The following is a 13,979-nucleotide window of genomic DNA, read 5'->3' on the forward strand; positions in this document are numbered from 1 at the left end:
TTCTTGTACCTCACGCACGTGGACTCCTAGAGCATGTACTCTGTATACGGCCCAGTGTGGTCAACAAGGGGTCTGTGAGGGTCGTTCATGCTGTTCCTGCAGCACTAGGTCTTCCTTTTTCATGGCTGAGTAGCCTTCCATTGAGTGGCCATGCCACAATTTATTTATCTATTTTGCTGTTGATGGGCATTTGGGTTGTTTCCAGTTTTTAATTAATAGGAGTAAAGCAGCCATAGCGTTCTTGGACATGTCTTTTGGTGCATATAAACATGGTGACCCATTCCTGAGAGCAGATTTAGAGGGAGATGCCTAGTTAAGAACTCAAGGGAGGCAAGGAGGGATTAAAATTATTGAGCTCCTGCCCTGGGCCATGAGCTTTTTTGGGTTCACCAGACCAGTCACAGGGGAAGGAGGACAGAGACAGAGCAGCCCCCAAGAGGAACTCCACCAACCTCATCGCTGAGCCTAGAGCCAGCAGTGTGTGTGTGTGTGGTGTGTGTGACTGTATTTATTTCCTAGAGCTGCCATAACAAATTACCACAGACTTGGTGGCTTAAAACAACAGAAATTTATTCTCCCATAGTTAAGGAGGCCAGAGTCCAAAATCAACGTGTCAGCAGGGTTTGTTCCTTCTGGAGGCTCTGAGGGAGAATCTGTTCCATGCTTCTCTTCTAGCTCCTGGTGTTTGCCGGCAATCCTTGGTGTTCCTTGGCTTATAGCTGCGTCATTCCAATCTCTGCCTCCCTCGTCCATGGCTCTCTTCTCTGTGTCTCTGTGTCTCTGTGTCTACAAATCTCTGTCTCCCTAAAAGGAAACCAGTCATTGGATTTAGGGCCCACCTTAATCCAGTAAGATCTCATCTTAACTTGATTACATCTACAAAGACCCTGTTTCCAACTAGGGTCACATTCCCAGGTACTGGGGGTTAGATGTCATCTCTTTTGGGGGACATAATTCACCCAACAACAGCAATTATGACTCTGCAAGTGTGGGTGTACATGAGTGTGGGTGTATGAAATTGTGAGTGTACATGAGTGTCTATGTGGGTGTGCACAAGTGTGAGGGAATACTGAGAGTGTGTGCATGTGCTTGTGAGACACGTCAGTGTCTCTGGTTGTGCTTATGTGGCCGTGGGCACATGTATATGAGAGTGTGTGTGCCCCTGTGTCCATGGCTTGGACACCCTGCTGGACAGGCTGAGAAGGGTAGCAAGGCAGCATGGTGACAGCAGCCTGGCTCCCTGTCATGGTTGAAGAGGCATTTGGAGCCAGCCGGGGCGGGCCAGCAGGGCCTTGCCTCATGAAGCCGGAGGGTGAGCTGTGAGAAGCAAGGACAAGGGTGTTTGCTGAGTTGGGCACAGGCAGGTAGTCTGAGGCGGTGGCTCCTGGCGGCAGCACCGGTTCCCAGGTCCTCTTCCAGGAACGTTCCTAGAAGGCCCCTCCACCCAAGCTCCCCTCCCCTGCACCCCATTTGCCTGGATGGGGCGGTGCTGGCTGACTCATTCCCTCCCAGGGTTGGAAGCCAGCACTCAGCTACCTGTTGTGCCAGCCAGGTAGGGGCGGGGCAGGTAGCCAGCCCCTCCCAGGCCCTGCCCCCAGGCCAATCCAGAGAGCACCCAATCACCGGCCACATCTCGGCTGGGGCTGGACCCCAGGAAGTGGAGAAACACAGAGGTGAGCACATGGTCCTGTAAGGCCCAGCGCAGCCTCTTTTAGGCCAACCCACCACCCAGAGACAGGATATTGGGAGGGTCTCCTCAATAGTAATGTCAGCTCAGGGCCTGCTCTGGCCAGTTATCTCATTTAAACTTCACAACCATGTTTAAATGGTGTTCTCATCATCCCCATTTTACCGATGCTATCACTGAGGGTCTAAGGAGTTAAACGAGCTGCCTAAGATTACACATATTTGTTTATATTTGTCAGAATTTTTTTATTATCTCTGGAAATCCACACCCTACTCCTTCCTCCAGACTCATCCCCAAGCTGCGCCCCCCGCAGCCCACCTGCCCACCATACGCACACCCTGGAAGGGCAGCCTTCCTTCCAGCCTTCCCCAGGAAGACCCTCTGGCCCATGGAGGGGGGGGGGGGCGCGCAGGTTTGGGGGTGGTCCCTCCTCTGGCCCCATCCTCTGGGCTCCTCCGTGGTGTCCTGGTTTTGTTTTTGGTGTGGTGGTGAGCTCATTGTCTCTGTGAGCAGGTCAGAGGGCACACGTCTGGAGGAAGGGGTGTCTGGGCATGTGGGTGCACCTCCAGGTGGGTCGCCCACCAGGGACCCAGGAGGGCATGGCTGCAGTGGGACATACATTGCACAGGGTATATCTGTGAGTGTGCCAAGGCACAGGGCTGTGAGCCTCTGTGGGTGTTCACGAAGAGCCTGCCCCCTGCATGTCTGGGCATCTGTAGAGTGCTTCCCCATTTCTCCCTCCTTATCAGATATCTGCCACCATCCTCAGTTCACAGACTCCCGGGCCCCAGGTGAGAAAGCCTGGTGAAAACTGCCTAGGACTGGGGACAGGGACACCTGAGTCTCAAGCCCCGCCCACTCCAGCCGCAGGTGCCCTTGAGCCGGCCCCGCCCCACCCAGGCAGCTGGAGTGTCCTCACCCAATGGGATGGGGTGACACGAGGGGAGGAGGCAGCAGCGTGGCTTCTCCCGCCCCCAGGAGCGCAGGGAGTGCCCAGCTCTTTGGATGAGAGGCTCATTACCCCAGCGCTCAGTAGATTGGGGGAGTCGAGCCAGGACTCGGCATTGACTACAAAGTGTGGGGGGGCACCCCTTAGCTCTCCGCAGGCGGCTGGCTGGGGGGGAGGGGCTGTGACGTGCAGTGGCCTCATGCAGCCGAGAGGAAGTAGCTAATTGCCGACCCGATGACTGGGCGGCCTGTGGAGTGGGGTGATGATGCCACTCGCGGAAGCAGGCGCCCCGGCCCAAGGAGGGGGCCCTGCAGGGACAGGGTGGGCCAGCCTGCGCTCTGCAGAGGCTGAGGTGGCTGTCGCCAAAGGAGCACGGGGGGGGGGGGGTGTTGTTGAGGCTGTGACCGTGGGAAAGGGCTCCTCCAGGGCTTCCCTCAGCTTCAGGGGAAAAGAGTTCAGAGGCCCAGAGGAGATGGGGGATTTGGGAAGGGGCTACCTGGGGGGGGGCCAGAGGGGGAGAAGATGGAGGCTGAGGCTTCTTCTTGCTTCCCCTCCAGCCAAACTACCCCCACCTTCCCATCTCCACCAACTCCCACCTTCGTCCCCTTTTTGGCGCCTGTGGCCCAGGTGGGTGAGGAAGGAGGTAGTAGATGGAGGGCTCTTTTCACCAGAAGACCCCCAGGCACAAGCAGCCTACTTGGGCATCCCTACCCTGCTGAAGGCCAGAGCATCCAGGAGAAGCAGTGAGACTCCAGCTGTCCTGATGGACCAGAAGAGAGGATGCATCAGGTAGAGAGACCAGCATAAGCAAAGGCTGGGCCTTTGGGGTTGAGTGTGGGTGATGGAGGACAGGGCTTGGCAGCTATGGTAATGGGGAGAGAGGAAGTGGGCACGGCCGTTCTCCACCAAGGGCCACACTGTCCCTTCCTGGCAGAAACCGTAGGTAACCAGACTCGGAGCTTCTCCCACATGTTGGCCACAGCCTCCGGCCAGGGCAGGCCTGGCCTCAACTGTCGGAGCAAGGGCCAGGACCAGGTCAGGAGCCACACAGGATGGGGACCCACCCCTCAAATCCCCAGGTGCACCAACACCAGAGAACCTGCAGACCTGAGTCCCAAGAAACAAGACCCATCCATCTGTGGGTCAGTTCTCTGGGCCCCTAGCGCCCCCTGTGGGCAGGAAGCTACACTAATAGGGGAGGGGCCTCTACCTGCCTGGGGGAAGAAAAGGAGACAGACTTGCACTCCTGGAAGCACACAGACTTTGCCTCAGGGAACCCCCAGTGTGACGAAGGAGACAGACATTGACCTCTGAACTCCAACCTGAAATTCAGCCCTTGTCCTCAGGAAGCTCCTAGTCTGATGGAGACGTGTACTGCCATCAGAGCTCCATTCTGAAGGGTGAAACACATAATCTGGCCTTAGGAAACTTACCGTCTGTGGGTAGGGACACACAGCCCCGTTGAATTTTTGGGGAACCTCCAATCTGTTGCAGATTAGACGTTTTGATGGCTGTAGGGCTCCTAGAAAAAAAATACAAGATGTCCAGTTAAATTTGAATTTCAAATAAACAACGAATACTTTGTTTAGTATAAGTATGCCCCATATGTTGTATGAGATATACTAAAATATTATTCGCTGTTTACTTGAAATTCAAATTTAACTGGACGTCCTGTATTTTAATTTGCCAAATCTGACAACCCTAGATGCCTCCCATCTGAGGGCGGAGGGAGGACCGTCAGACAGGGAAATGCAGGTAAACATCTCAGCGTGCTCGGGAAAGCAGTGGCGGGGTGGAGGGGAGTCTTGGAGCGCCGGCTTGCAGCAGTTAAAATTCCTTCCAAGCCAGAGCCCTAATCCCTCGATGCACAATGGCCGCCTTCTCCCCCGCCGCCAGTGCCCACGCCCTCCCCCGCGGGGCCGTGGCAGTGCCACCACGGGCCTCTTTAAGCCCCTTTGAAGCCGCCAGAGCCCCGCGCCGCGGGAGGCCCCGCCGCTATGCCAGCTATGCCAGCTATGTCCCCGCCGCCGCCGGCCACCACCGCTCCCCCATTAATGCTAGCTAATCTGGCTAATAAATAAACTCCCCTCCCAGCCTCAGTCCCCTGCTGGCTCCTCCCTGCTCCCCCAGAATTGCTTCCAGGGCTTTGCTAGATAGAACAAGCACCCCACTCCCTTCTGATGCCTCTGCTTTTTTCTCTATTGCTGTCCTACGTCTGTTGCCCCATCTCTGACGGGATTCGGGGGGTCTCTGCCTCGTGCACTGCATCTGCACGTCTTTCAGTCCACCTGCGCGCAGGGAGCAGGCCACACGGCTGGGTACAAGGGACCAGACTCGATGCCCCGGGAAGATCCGCTGGATCGAGGAGCGCCCCCTGGAGGCGGGAGGAGGTGCAGGCCACGCCACTCCTGGCCCCGCCCTTCTCTGTCCGCGGAAGTGGGGCGCCCGGCGAGCAGTCCCAGGACAGGTGACTTCGTGCTAGGGGAAGGCGCCGGCGCCTCCTGTGGTAGGAGTCCCTTCTCCGCGGCCTCGGCTGCCCGCTGCGTCCCCACCCGGGCTTCCGAGAGTCTGACTCAGAGCCGAGCCCGCATCGCTTCACCTCCTACAACACACCCGCAGCGCGCGGAGAAATTACAGGATTGCAGGGGCACGGCTAATGCGCTCTAATTACCCACCGCCGCTCTCATCCGCGGCGCTCTGCGGCGCTGGGCCAACGTGCCGTAATTAGGCCGCCCCTGCCCAGTCTCTGAACCTGTCCGCCGTCGCCAGGAGCGCGCGCATCGGCTCCGCCGGTCGCCGCCTCCTGCCGTCCTCCGGGACTGCCCTCCGGTCCCAGGAGAGAGCTCTCACTTAGGGTGGGCAGAGGGGAGGTGCGGAACTTGGAGACCAGCCCCTCCCTTCCCATAATCCTACAGTCCTCGAGATCTCTGCTAGAAGGAACTGGGAGAGGAGGAAGGGGGCAGGACCCATTTCGTTGACATGGACACTGATGCCTCTTGGAAAGCTAACCGTCCCGGGGAGGGGTGGGTAGGGCACCAGGGCCACAGTATCCCTATATTGCACATGAGGCCCAGAAAAGTAAAGGCTCTCAGGGAAGGCCACCCAGGCAGAACTTCCAGATCAGCTCATTTAAGGGTGGCTCTATCATGCCCCACTTTGCTCCTGCAAAGAAAGGGGATCCCCCATCACAGACCTGGAGCCCTTGGCAGCCTACCAGCAGTGGCCTGTTGGTCACAAAGGAGCTGGTGAGGGGTGGCTCGAGTCTCCCATCCCGGTGAGAGGAGGCTCTGAAGACACAGAAGCCAGGTCTGGCAGCCAGGACTAAGGGAGAGCAACTTGGCTGTCAACTTCATTCAAACCAGGCTCCAACCTCTCCTCTATCAGGAATCCTTCCCTGACGTCCGGGGGTCGCACACTTGCGGCCTTGGGCCAGGGTTAATCTTTAGTGAGGTGGTGTTTGGCCTGCAATGAGTATGTGGTTTTTATACTGACGGTGAGAGCCTAGCGACAATGTGGGCTCTCTGAGTGCCCTCCCCGTTGGCAACAGCCAGTGTGGCCAGACTAGTCCACGAGGGCATTTGAGTTTGAGACCCCTGATTTAGACCTGCCTGCTTGGCCTGTGCCTTTACCCTTCTCTTCCGCTGCTGGACCTCAGTCTGCACTATTGCCACCCCTTTGTCGTCTTTGCCTGTTTCTCAGTAAGCGTGTGAGGTGAGTGTCCCTGGGAGTCCCTCTTTATGCTCCTCGCATGTGGTGGCTCCACATGTAGGGAAACCCTCTGGTATGTCCTTTCTTCATCTTGAGTTTCAGTCTGTGCCTTGGGTATGCACTATATCTTCTCTAGCAGGGATGACAGCTATCCTTCTGCCATGAGACTAGAGGTTCCTTGAGGGCAGGTCTGTGTCCCCCCTCAGACTGGGACTCCCTGAGGGCGGGGCTGTGTCTCCCCTCAGACTGGGGCTCCCTGAGGACGGGGCTGTGTCTCCCCTCACACTGGGGCTCCTTGAAGGCGTCGGATTCTCCCCTCAGATGGGGCCTTTGCATCCCACCCCAGCCTCTGGCTCTCTGCAGGGCCCAGGCATTCCTCCCAGGACACCATTTGTCATGCTTTGATGAATGAAACCTACTAAGAATAACTCAGTCCTTGTAGTGTCTAAAGTACGGGGTAGGGGGGTGGGGGAGGCTGGTGATTGTGGAGGGGCTGGGGGAGGATGGACACAGCCATTCATTCAATAGCATTTTCCCAGATGCCCATCTGGACACTGAGGGGAGACACAGTGAGTGCCGCAGAGCCCCCTACTGTGCCATTTGTGCTGTAGACCCTAGGGGGACGTCCACAAGATCCCTGAGACTGAAATGCCCCCTTCTTTACAGCCTTCCCACGCCAGGAGTCATCACTTCAGGGCCAGCCAGCCCCCTCAATGCCTGGCACCAGCTCCCTCTGCTTGGAAGTCAGGTGCTGGGGGTAGGGGGCTGCTTCCAGTAGGACAGGGACTGTGGTGGGGGATGCCTGTGGAGAACTGTCAGAGTGACCATGGCAGAATGTAGAAGGAGTCTCAAACTGGCAGGAGGGCATTTGGTGCTTTAATTGGCTGAGGGAGTGGGAGTGACCCAGAGGATGAATCTCTGTCCCCTGCACCCCACCCCCAACTCTTTCTCCCTCATCCTGCCCCTTCCCACTCCGAAACCTCAAGCCTCCAGTTAAGAATTGAGTGACCTTTCGAATGCAACTATTTTCCCAGGCACTTCACAGAGGGCCCGTGGGGTGGGGAGGCTGTGACCTTAACCCACTTCTCTGGATGGGGCCTTCCTGGCACTCCGCCCCCACTTGCCACCTCCTGAGAGGGACATTTTGGCCTGGTCTTGGCAAAAACATCAGCCTATGAGCTAGGCGGCCTGGTATGGTACCAGCTCTGCCGCTGACCCCACTGGAACCTTGAGAAGACATTTGCTCCTCTGGGCCTCAGTTTCCCCATATGTAAAATGAGTTTTGTCTAGTTTTCAAACCTTTCTTTTTTAAAAATAGTAGATCCTTTTGTAACTTATGTGGAGTCTCGACTGGTAACACAAAGTTTGGGGTTTAATGGTCAAAAGAGGAGTGGGGGCCCAGAGCCCCAGTGTTTAGTTTATCACACGCATGTGCACATAGCTCAGCTCCGGGGCACTCCACAGAGCATACTTCACAAACCTCTGAACCCTGAAATCCTTCCCTGTACAAACATTCTGGGCCCCTGCCAGGGCTGGGAGCTCTAGAACTGGGGGTGCTGGCAGCTCTGAAGATGAGGCAGTGATTGTGGGCTGCCCGGGTATAGGGAGCAGGGCCGAGGGGTAATGGGATGGGGGGCTTGAGCTGGTAGGGGAAGTCCTTTCAACGCTGGGTAACCCCACTGAGGCTGGGCAGGGGCCTGGGTCCAAAGCTGGGTCCGTGCCAACCCTCACTGCCCTGCCTACCCACTGGAGCCAGAAGTCAAGTAGTCTTGTCTGGCACAGGGTCCCCTCAGCTGGGGGGAGAGGGGGACGAGTGGAGGCTGAGAGTGCCCTTCCTTCGGGGAGGGGGCAGCAGGTATGGGTGGGAGCCTCTGGCAGCTTTTCTGTGGGATCCCTCTCACTATGCCTAGACAAAGGCCAGAGGGGCAGGAGTGGGGGCTGGCAGGGGTCCGCAGTGGCTGAGGGGTGAGGGCTGAGCACCAGGCAGCCCAAGTGGGGCAGCGTGCCCCACCGCAGGAGATGCGGGGAGCCTCACAGCACCAGTAATGCTGGAAGTGGGGGAATTTGGTACCAACAGGGAGTGCAGGTGGGGGGGCCTGTCAGGCACTCATGGCAGGAAGGCAAAAGTGAGGAGAGGATGGGTGCCACACAGGGAAGAAAAATGGCACCTATGAGAGGCGGGCCTGGGACTGGGGTTCCAGCTTAGGGCAGCGAGGTGGGTCCCTCCAAAGTGGGGGAACAGCAGTATCCCAGTCCGTCCTTGCCCGCAGAGGGACTGTGCCCAGGGGTGCTGAGAAAGGCCCACGTTCAGCCCCAGCCACCCGGAGTCACCAGGCAAAGGAGTTGCTGCCCCTTCCCTTACGCCCCCAGGTGGCCTGCACAGCCCTGGAGAGACATCATTCCCCACTGCCCTCAGGGGACATGTTGGGGAGCACAGGAGTCTCCCCCAGTCCCCACCTCCCTGGGACGTGCAGTGCAGGAGGGGGAGAGCTACCTTACCATCCTCCATCTCAAACACGTGCGCGCACGCGCGCACACACACACACACACACACACACACACACACACACACACTGGTGCTGTCCCTTAGAGACTTAACAGCCTTGGCCGCAGAAACTCTTGGATCACTGCTCTGTGCCAGGAATGGAAAAGTCAGCGGAGGTCTCTGCCCTCATGGTGCTCACATTCTAGGGAGGGAATGACAGGTGATCAACGAGTCAACAAAACATAAAGTTCAGGTGGTGAAAAGACAACTACTGGCGTGGAGAGCGGGGGAGGGGGGCCCTTTTAGGTGTGGTGGTCAAAGATGTCTCTGGGAGGAGGTGACATCTGAGTGGAGACCTGAGCTACGGGAAGCCAGTCATGCTTTGAGGTCAAAAGGACTCCAAAATGTACAATATTTTTAAACTGAGAAGAATGTGTATGCATAAACATTAAAGGGCGGGGAACTTAGACCTGTCTCTGGAGCGTCTGGTGCATGTCCAGCAGTGACAGGAAAGCCACACACCTCATCTCCCACAGCCCTCTTCAGAACCTCGTGTGTCAAATGGTAGTATTTTCATTTTACAGATATGAAACATGAAACCCACAGAGGTTATTTTTCCTTTATTTAATAAGTTGTTTTGAGTTTTAGCCTCTGAAAACATTATACTAAATCCCACGTGGGCCCTGCCATCTTAGATCCTACAGTCTGTGAGAGCACAGAGGAGGATCAGGAGGGCTTCCTGGAGGAGTCCATGTCTAGGCTGAGTCTGAAAGGATGAGGAGGGGGTGACAGGGGAAGTGATGAGGAGAGGATGGGGGCCAGAGGTGGTGGCACCAGTGGCAGGGAGACCTGTGGGCAGAAGGAAAGGACTGAGGAGAGGGTCCTGCAGGGCTGCCTGGTCAGCTCTCTGAGGGGGCTGGGGTGCTGAATGAGGACCTTACAGGCAGTGGGGAGGGCAGGAGGGCAGATGGGGCCACCTGGTGTGGCTGTTAGGAAAAACAGGTCGGGTGGGACCTCTTCCAAGGCTCTGGTGACCTGGCCACCCCTGAGTGACGGGGTTAATAATGGCAAAGTGGGTGCCAGCCAACAGCAAGGCCTAGTCAGACAACTCACACAGGCCAACACGCTCCACACACACAGACACACAGGCAGACACGTGCACCACGCATGCACAAATGCACATGCAGCTGGCCTCCCTCCTGGATCTGTATTGATGAGGGCCTGGGGAGAGGCACAGGATGGGGTCAGAGGTCACAGAACAGCTTGACCCCAGCATAGCTCAGGCCTCAGGCTCTAGCCACCTCTTTCTGGAGCCCCAGGGCAGACGACCCTCCATAGCACCTTCCCAGGCTCTCAGGCCCCTTGCCCTCCTCTCCCCCATACGCTCGGAGACCTCACCTGCTGGCACATTGTCCAGGATGTGCAGACAGGACCGGTAGCCTTCTTGCCGGTCACGTTCACAGGGAATGCAGCCCTGGGCATTGCAGCCAGCAGCAGAATCCAGACTCAGAACAGACCCTGCTGGGCTGGAGTGAACAGGCCAGACCAGAGAGATGAGCATTCACAGGGTCAATGAATGGACTCGAACGTGAGGTCAGACACTCAACAGCTCAGACACAGGCTGGGGGAGGCCACGTGTAAGATCGGTTCCAGTGAGCATTCCTGGGAGGGGATTTTTCCCCTGGGGAGCAATGAGTGTGCAGACTTGGGTGGCACTCACGGGAGGGCAGCGGCTAGCCAGACAGAGGGGTGGCCCCCGGGCTCTGAGCTGGCTAGGCCCTCCGGGAGCAGTGGGTCCAGACCTGGGGATCTCCTTCTGAAGGGGACAATGACAAAGATAGTGGCAGGGTGGGGAACTCATCACCCCCACCCTCATATGACAGGTCACATGAGGAACTGTCACAAGGATGTTCAGCCCCAAGAACGAAGGGCCCAGGCACCTGGGAGGCCCACACTCCAGCCACGGCCTTTGCACGTGCCACATCTCCCACTGGCAACTTTCCTCCCTCCCCAGCTGGTTAAGCCCTGCATGCTCTTCCCGCCAGCTAAAGCCCCACTTCCTCACAGAAGCCTGTTCTGACGTCTCTGTGTAGTATGTCCCACTTTTCTATGCTCTGCCTCCCACCTTGGTCTTGGGGTAGCCTTACCAGAGGCAGCTTTACAGTTCTCTGCATGATTTCTCTGTCCAAGGTGTCTCCCTAACCAGACTGTAAGCTCCGGGAGGCCAGGGGCTGCATGCCCTGCTGCTCACTGTTGTTTTCATCGTGCCTGGCATACAATAGAAGCTCCACAACATAGAGAGAGGGTAGGAAGGAAGGAAGGGAGGGAGGGAGGAAGGAAGAGGAAAGAGGGAGGAGGGAAGGAAGAGAACTGAGCACGCCTTGAACTCTCCGAAGTCTGCCATGTAAAGGAGGGTTAAATTGGTTCTCGGGGCAGAAGGAACACCAGCAGAAGGTGAACTTAGGGAGTCCGATTTCAAATCATCAACAGTAAGGTTTTAAAAGTCAGATGGTCAGTGTGGATTGGGCTGCCCAATCAAAGCTGGAAGACTGAGCTGTTCAGGATGAGTTTAAACAGAACCAAGAGGAGCTCTTCTCAGAGGTACTATTACTTGAATGAATGAAGGAACTAACAAATGATGAATGAATGAATGAATGAAAAATGACTGATGACTACTACAGGGCATTTCACACACTGGGCTGAAAGCTGGAGACATCTGACCTTTGTCTGTGAGTCCAGCTGTGCCAGACCCCAGGTGGACAACGAGCCGAGGACCCTGTGCTGAGGAGCTCAGCCTGGTGAGAGATGCACGCAGCATGTAAAGGAAAGCACACTTCGAATCCATCCAGCAATGCCAGATGTGTCATACTGGATGACATTCGCAGCAGGGCAAGGAGAGAGGTGTCTTGGGGGCAGCTCAGCCCTGACTCCCCTCCTCACAGCTCCCAACTTTCCCAAGGAGGTCACATTCCGAAACCCCTTTTGGGCTACTTTTCCAGGGGGTGACCCCTTGGCACAGGTCTGTCCTGAGGTCAGTGACCCTCTGGCAGCTTCCTTCTCAGTATCAAGGGTAGGGTTGGGAAGGAGAAACTTGGCACTTGGCCTTACTCAGCAATGACCTGGCCTGCAGAGGCTGGAGGTGGGCAGGGGGCAGCTCCCTGGCTCTGACCACCCACCCCCCAGCAGGTTCAGAAGCCTGAGACATACGCCTAGCCCATGGGAGGCCCCAACCCCCTCCCCCAGGCTCCCTAAGAGGAAGGATCATAGTCTTATCTGCCTCTATCCCACCCCTGGCAGAGGAGGCGCCCACTGGTTGTGACGTGAGCAGCGCAGGGCCAGGGTTGGCAGAGCTGAGATAGAAAGGAGTGTTCTGCTCAAGGAAACAGAGATGGAACGCCTTCCTAGCTGGGGTACAGTAGCATCTAGACAGGGACTGGAAAGAACGCGTAGCTCCCTGGGACCCCTAAGGCTGGGACCTGGCTGGACTGTCTTCTGTCCATGCTCAGGGCCTGACCTGTCTCCAGCCCCACTGTGGCCCATGACCGGTCAGTGACTCACAGCCAGCTGTGGGCATGGAGTGGAGAAAGTGGCCCCTAGCTGAGCTCATGCACTCGCAATTAGCCCTCTACGCCCCCTCACCACGGAGAGCCTCCCAGCTTCCACGCACGCACGTCCCAGGCTGCCCTTTCCTGACCGCAGCGTGCCTCTCACTGCTTATTTTAGCCTGATGAAGCCTCTTGAAATGTCAGAGCTGGAACCGAGCTGGGGATCATGCAGTTCAACCCTTTCATTCACACAGGGAGAAAATGGGGATTCAGAGAGAATCGGTGACATGTTTCAGGTCACACAGCTAATGGGCGGTATGGCCAGAAATTGACTGCAGATGCAGGGAACCCAAATCTAGCTGTCCTTAACTCAGGGGGGCAGTCTGCTTCAGGCGGCCCCTCACCAGACTTCTGGAGCCTCTGGAGCCAGCATGCCTGGATTCAAATCTTGATTTGCCACTCATCAGCTGTGAGACTACAGGCAAGTTACTCAGCCACTCTGTACCTCTGTTTCCCCATCTGTAAAATGGGGCTAACATTTTAGCTATCTCCCAGGCTGCTGTGAGGACTGAATGAGTTACTATACCTGAATTGCTGAGAGCAGTGCCAGGCACAAAACAAGCAGTCAGAATATGTTAGCCAACACTCTTAGGTGGTTGGTGGAGTCACCAAGACTTGGTCCTTGGTGTGGAGAGTTCAAAAGTTTGGTTTTAGCAGTTAGTCCAAGAGTGAGCAGATTCCGGGAGGCTGGCCATATAACCAGGTTTATGGCAAACCGATGTGTGGTGTTACCGTGGGGACAGATGTTGCTGTCAGAAGGACCACAGTGGGCAAGAGCCCGCCTCTCCCTCTGGCAGCCGTCACCTGAGATCCAGAGATTGCAGGCATCACAGCAAGGGTGGTTGGAGATTCTCAGGGCTGTTCAAGGTGGGTGAGCCTGAAGAAACGCCCTTCTGAACTCAAGAACGGGCCTCTGTTCATCAGCAGAATGGGGGAAATCATAGCCTGTAACTCACGGGTGGTTGTGTGCGTGAGATCAGGTGACACAGTACCCGGCACAGTCCTTCCCAGCCCTCCTCCTCCCTGGCCCTCCACCCCACCCCCATCACCTGCTTGAGAACAGTCATCTTGATTCAGAGCAGCCTCCCCTGGATCCAGTCGGATAAATACTGACACAGTCTTCTCCTTCTAGGTTCCTCCTTTATCAGTCACCAAAGCTTTGACACCTCACACCGGATGAACTAAGGTCCCAGAACACGTACAAGACTGGGGTGGTCTCATTCCAGCCCAGAGACGCTTGTTGAATGAATGACTTGGTGAATCAATGAATGGAGCAATTTCCCAGAACCTCCTGCAAACTCACCCTGAGCTCTTAACGTTAGGCAACACTCTGGTTTCCCCAGGGCCCCAGCCATAAACTATCTCTGAGGGGAGGCTGCTCTGCCGTGGTCTTATCTTCCCTTGCCATCTTTCATCTCTCACTGACATGGCAACCTTTCTCTGCCCCCGCCCCACCCCCACTGTCCAGTCTAGACAACCAGGTGTGTTTGCAGACTCCCCCAGCAGGAGTGCTGTCACAACCATTCTGCTGCAGTAACCACTGTC

General features: G+C 56.5%; 1 long non-coding RNA gene across 1 annotated transcript; it reads right to left on the bottom strand.

The window, feature by feature from the left end:
- Positions 1 to 553: 553 nt before the first annotated feature.
- On the bottom strand, positions 554 to 5,476 carry LOC147915710 (uncharacterized). Its single transcript, XR_015554139.1, has 3 exons — positions 5,312 to 5,476; positions 4,070 to 4,158; positions 554 to 804 (listed from the first exon to the last, which is right to left on the bottom strand). It is a non-coding gene; the product is annotated as an uncharacterized LOC147915710 (long non-coding RNA).
- Positions 5,477 to 13,979: the final 8,503 nt, after the last annotated feature.

This window comes from Ceratotherium simum, chromosome 13 (genome assembly GCF_057802395.1).
Source record: "Ceratotherium simum simum isolate JZ-2026a chromosome 13, ASM5780239v1, whole genome shotgun sequence".
Classification (NCBI taxonomy): Eukaryota; Metazoa; Chordata; class Mammalia; order Perissodactyla; family Rhinocerotidae; genus Ceratotherium; species Ceratotherium simum.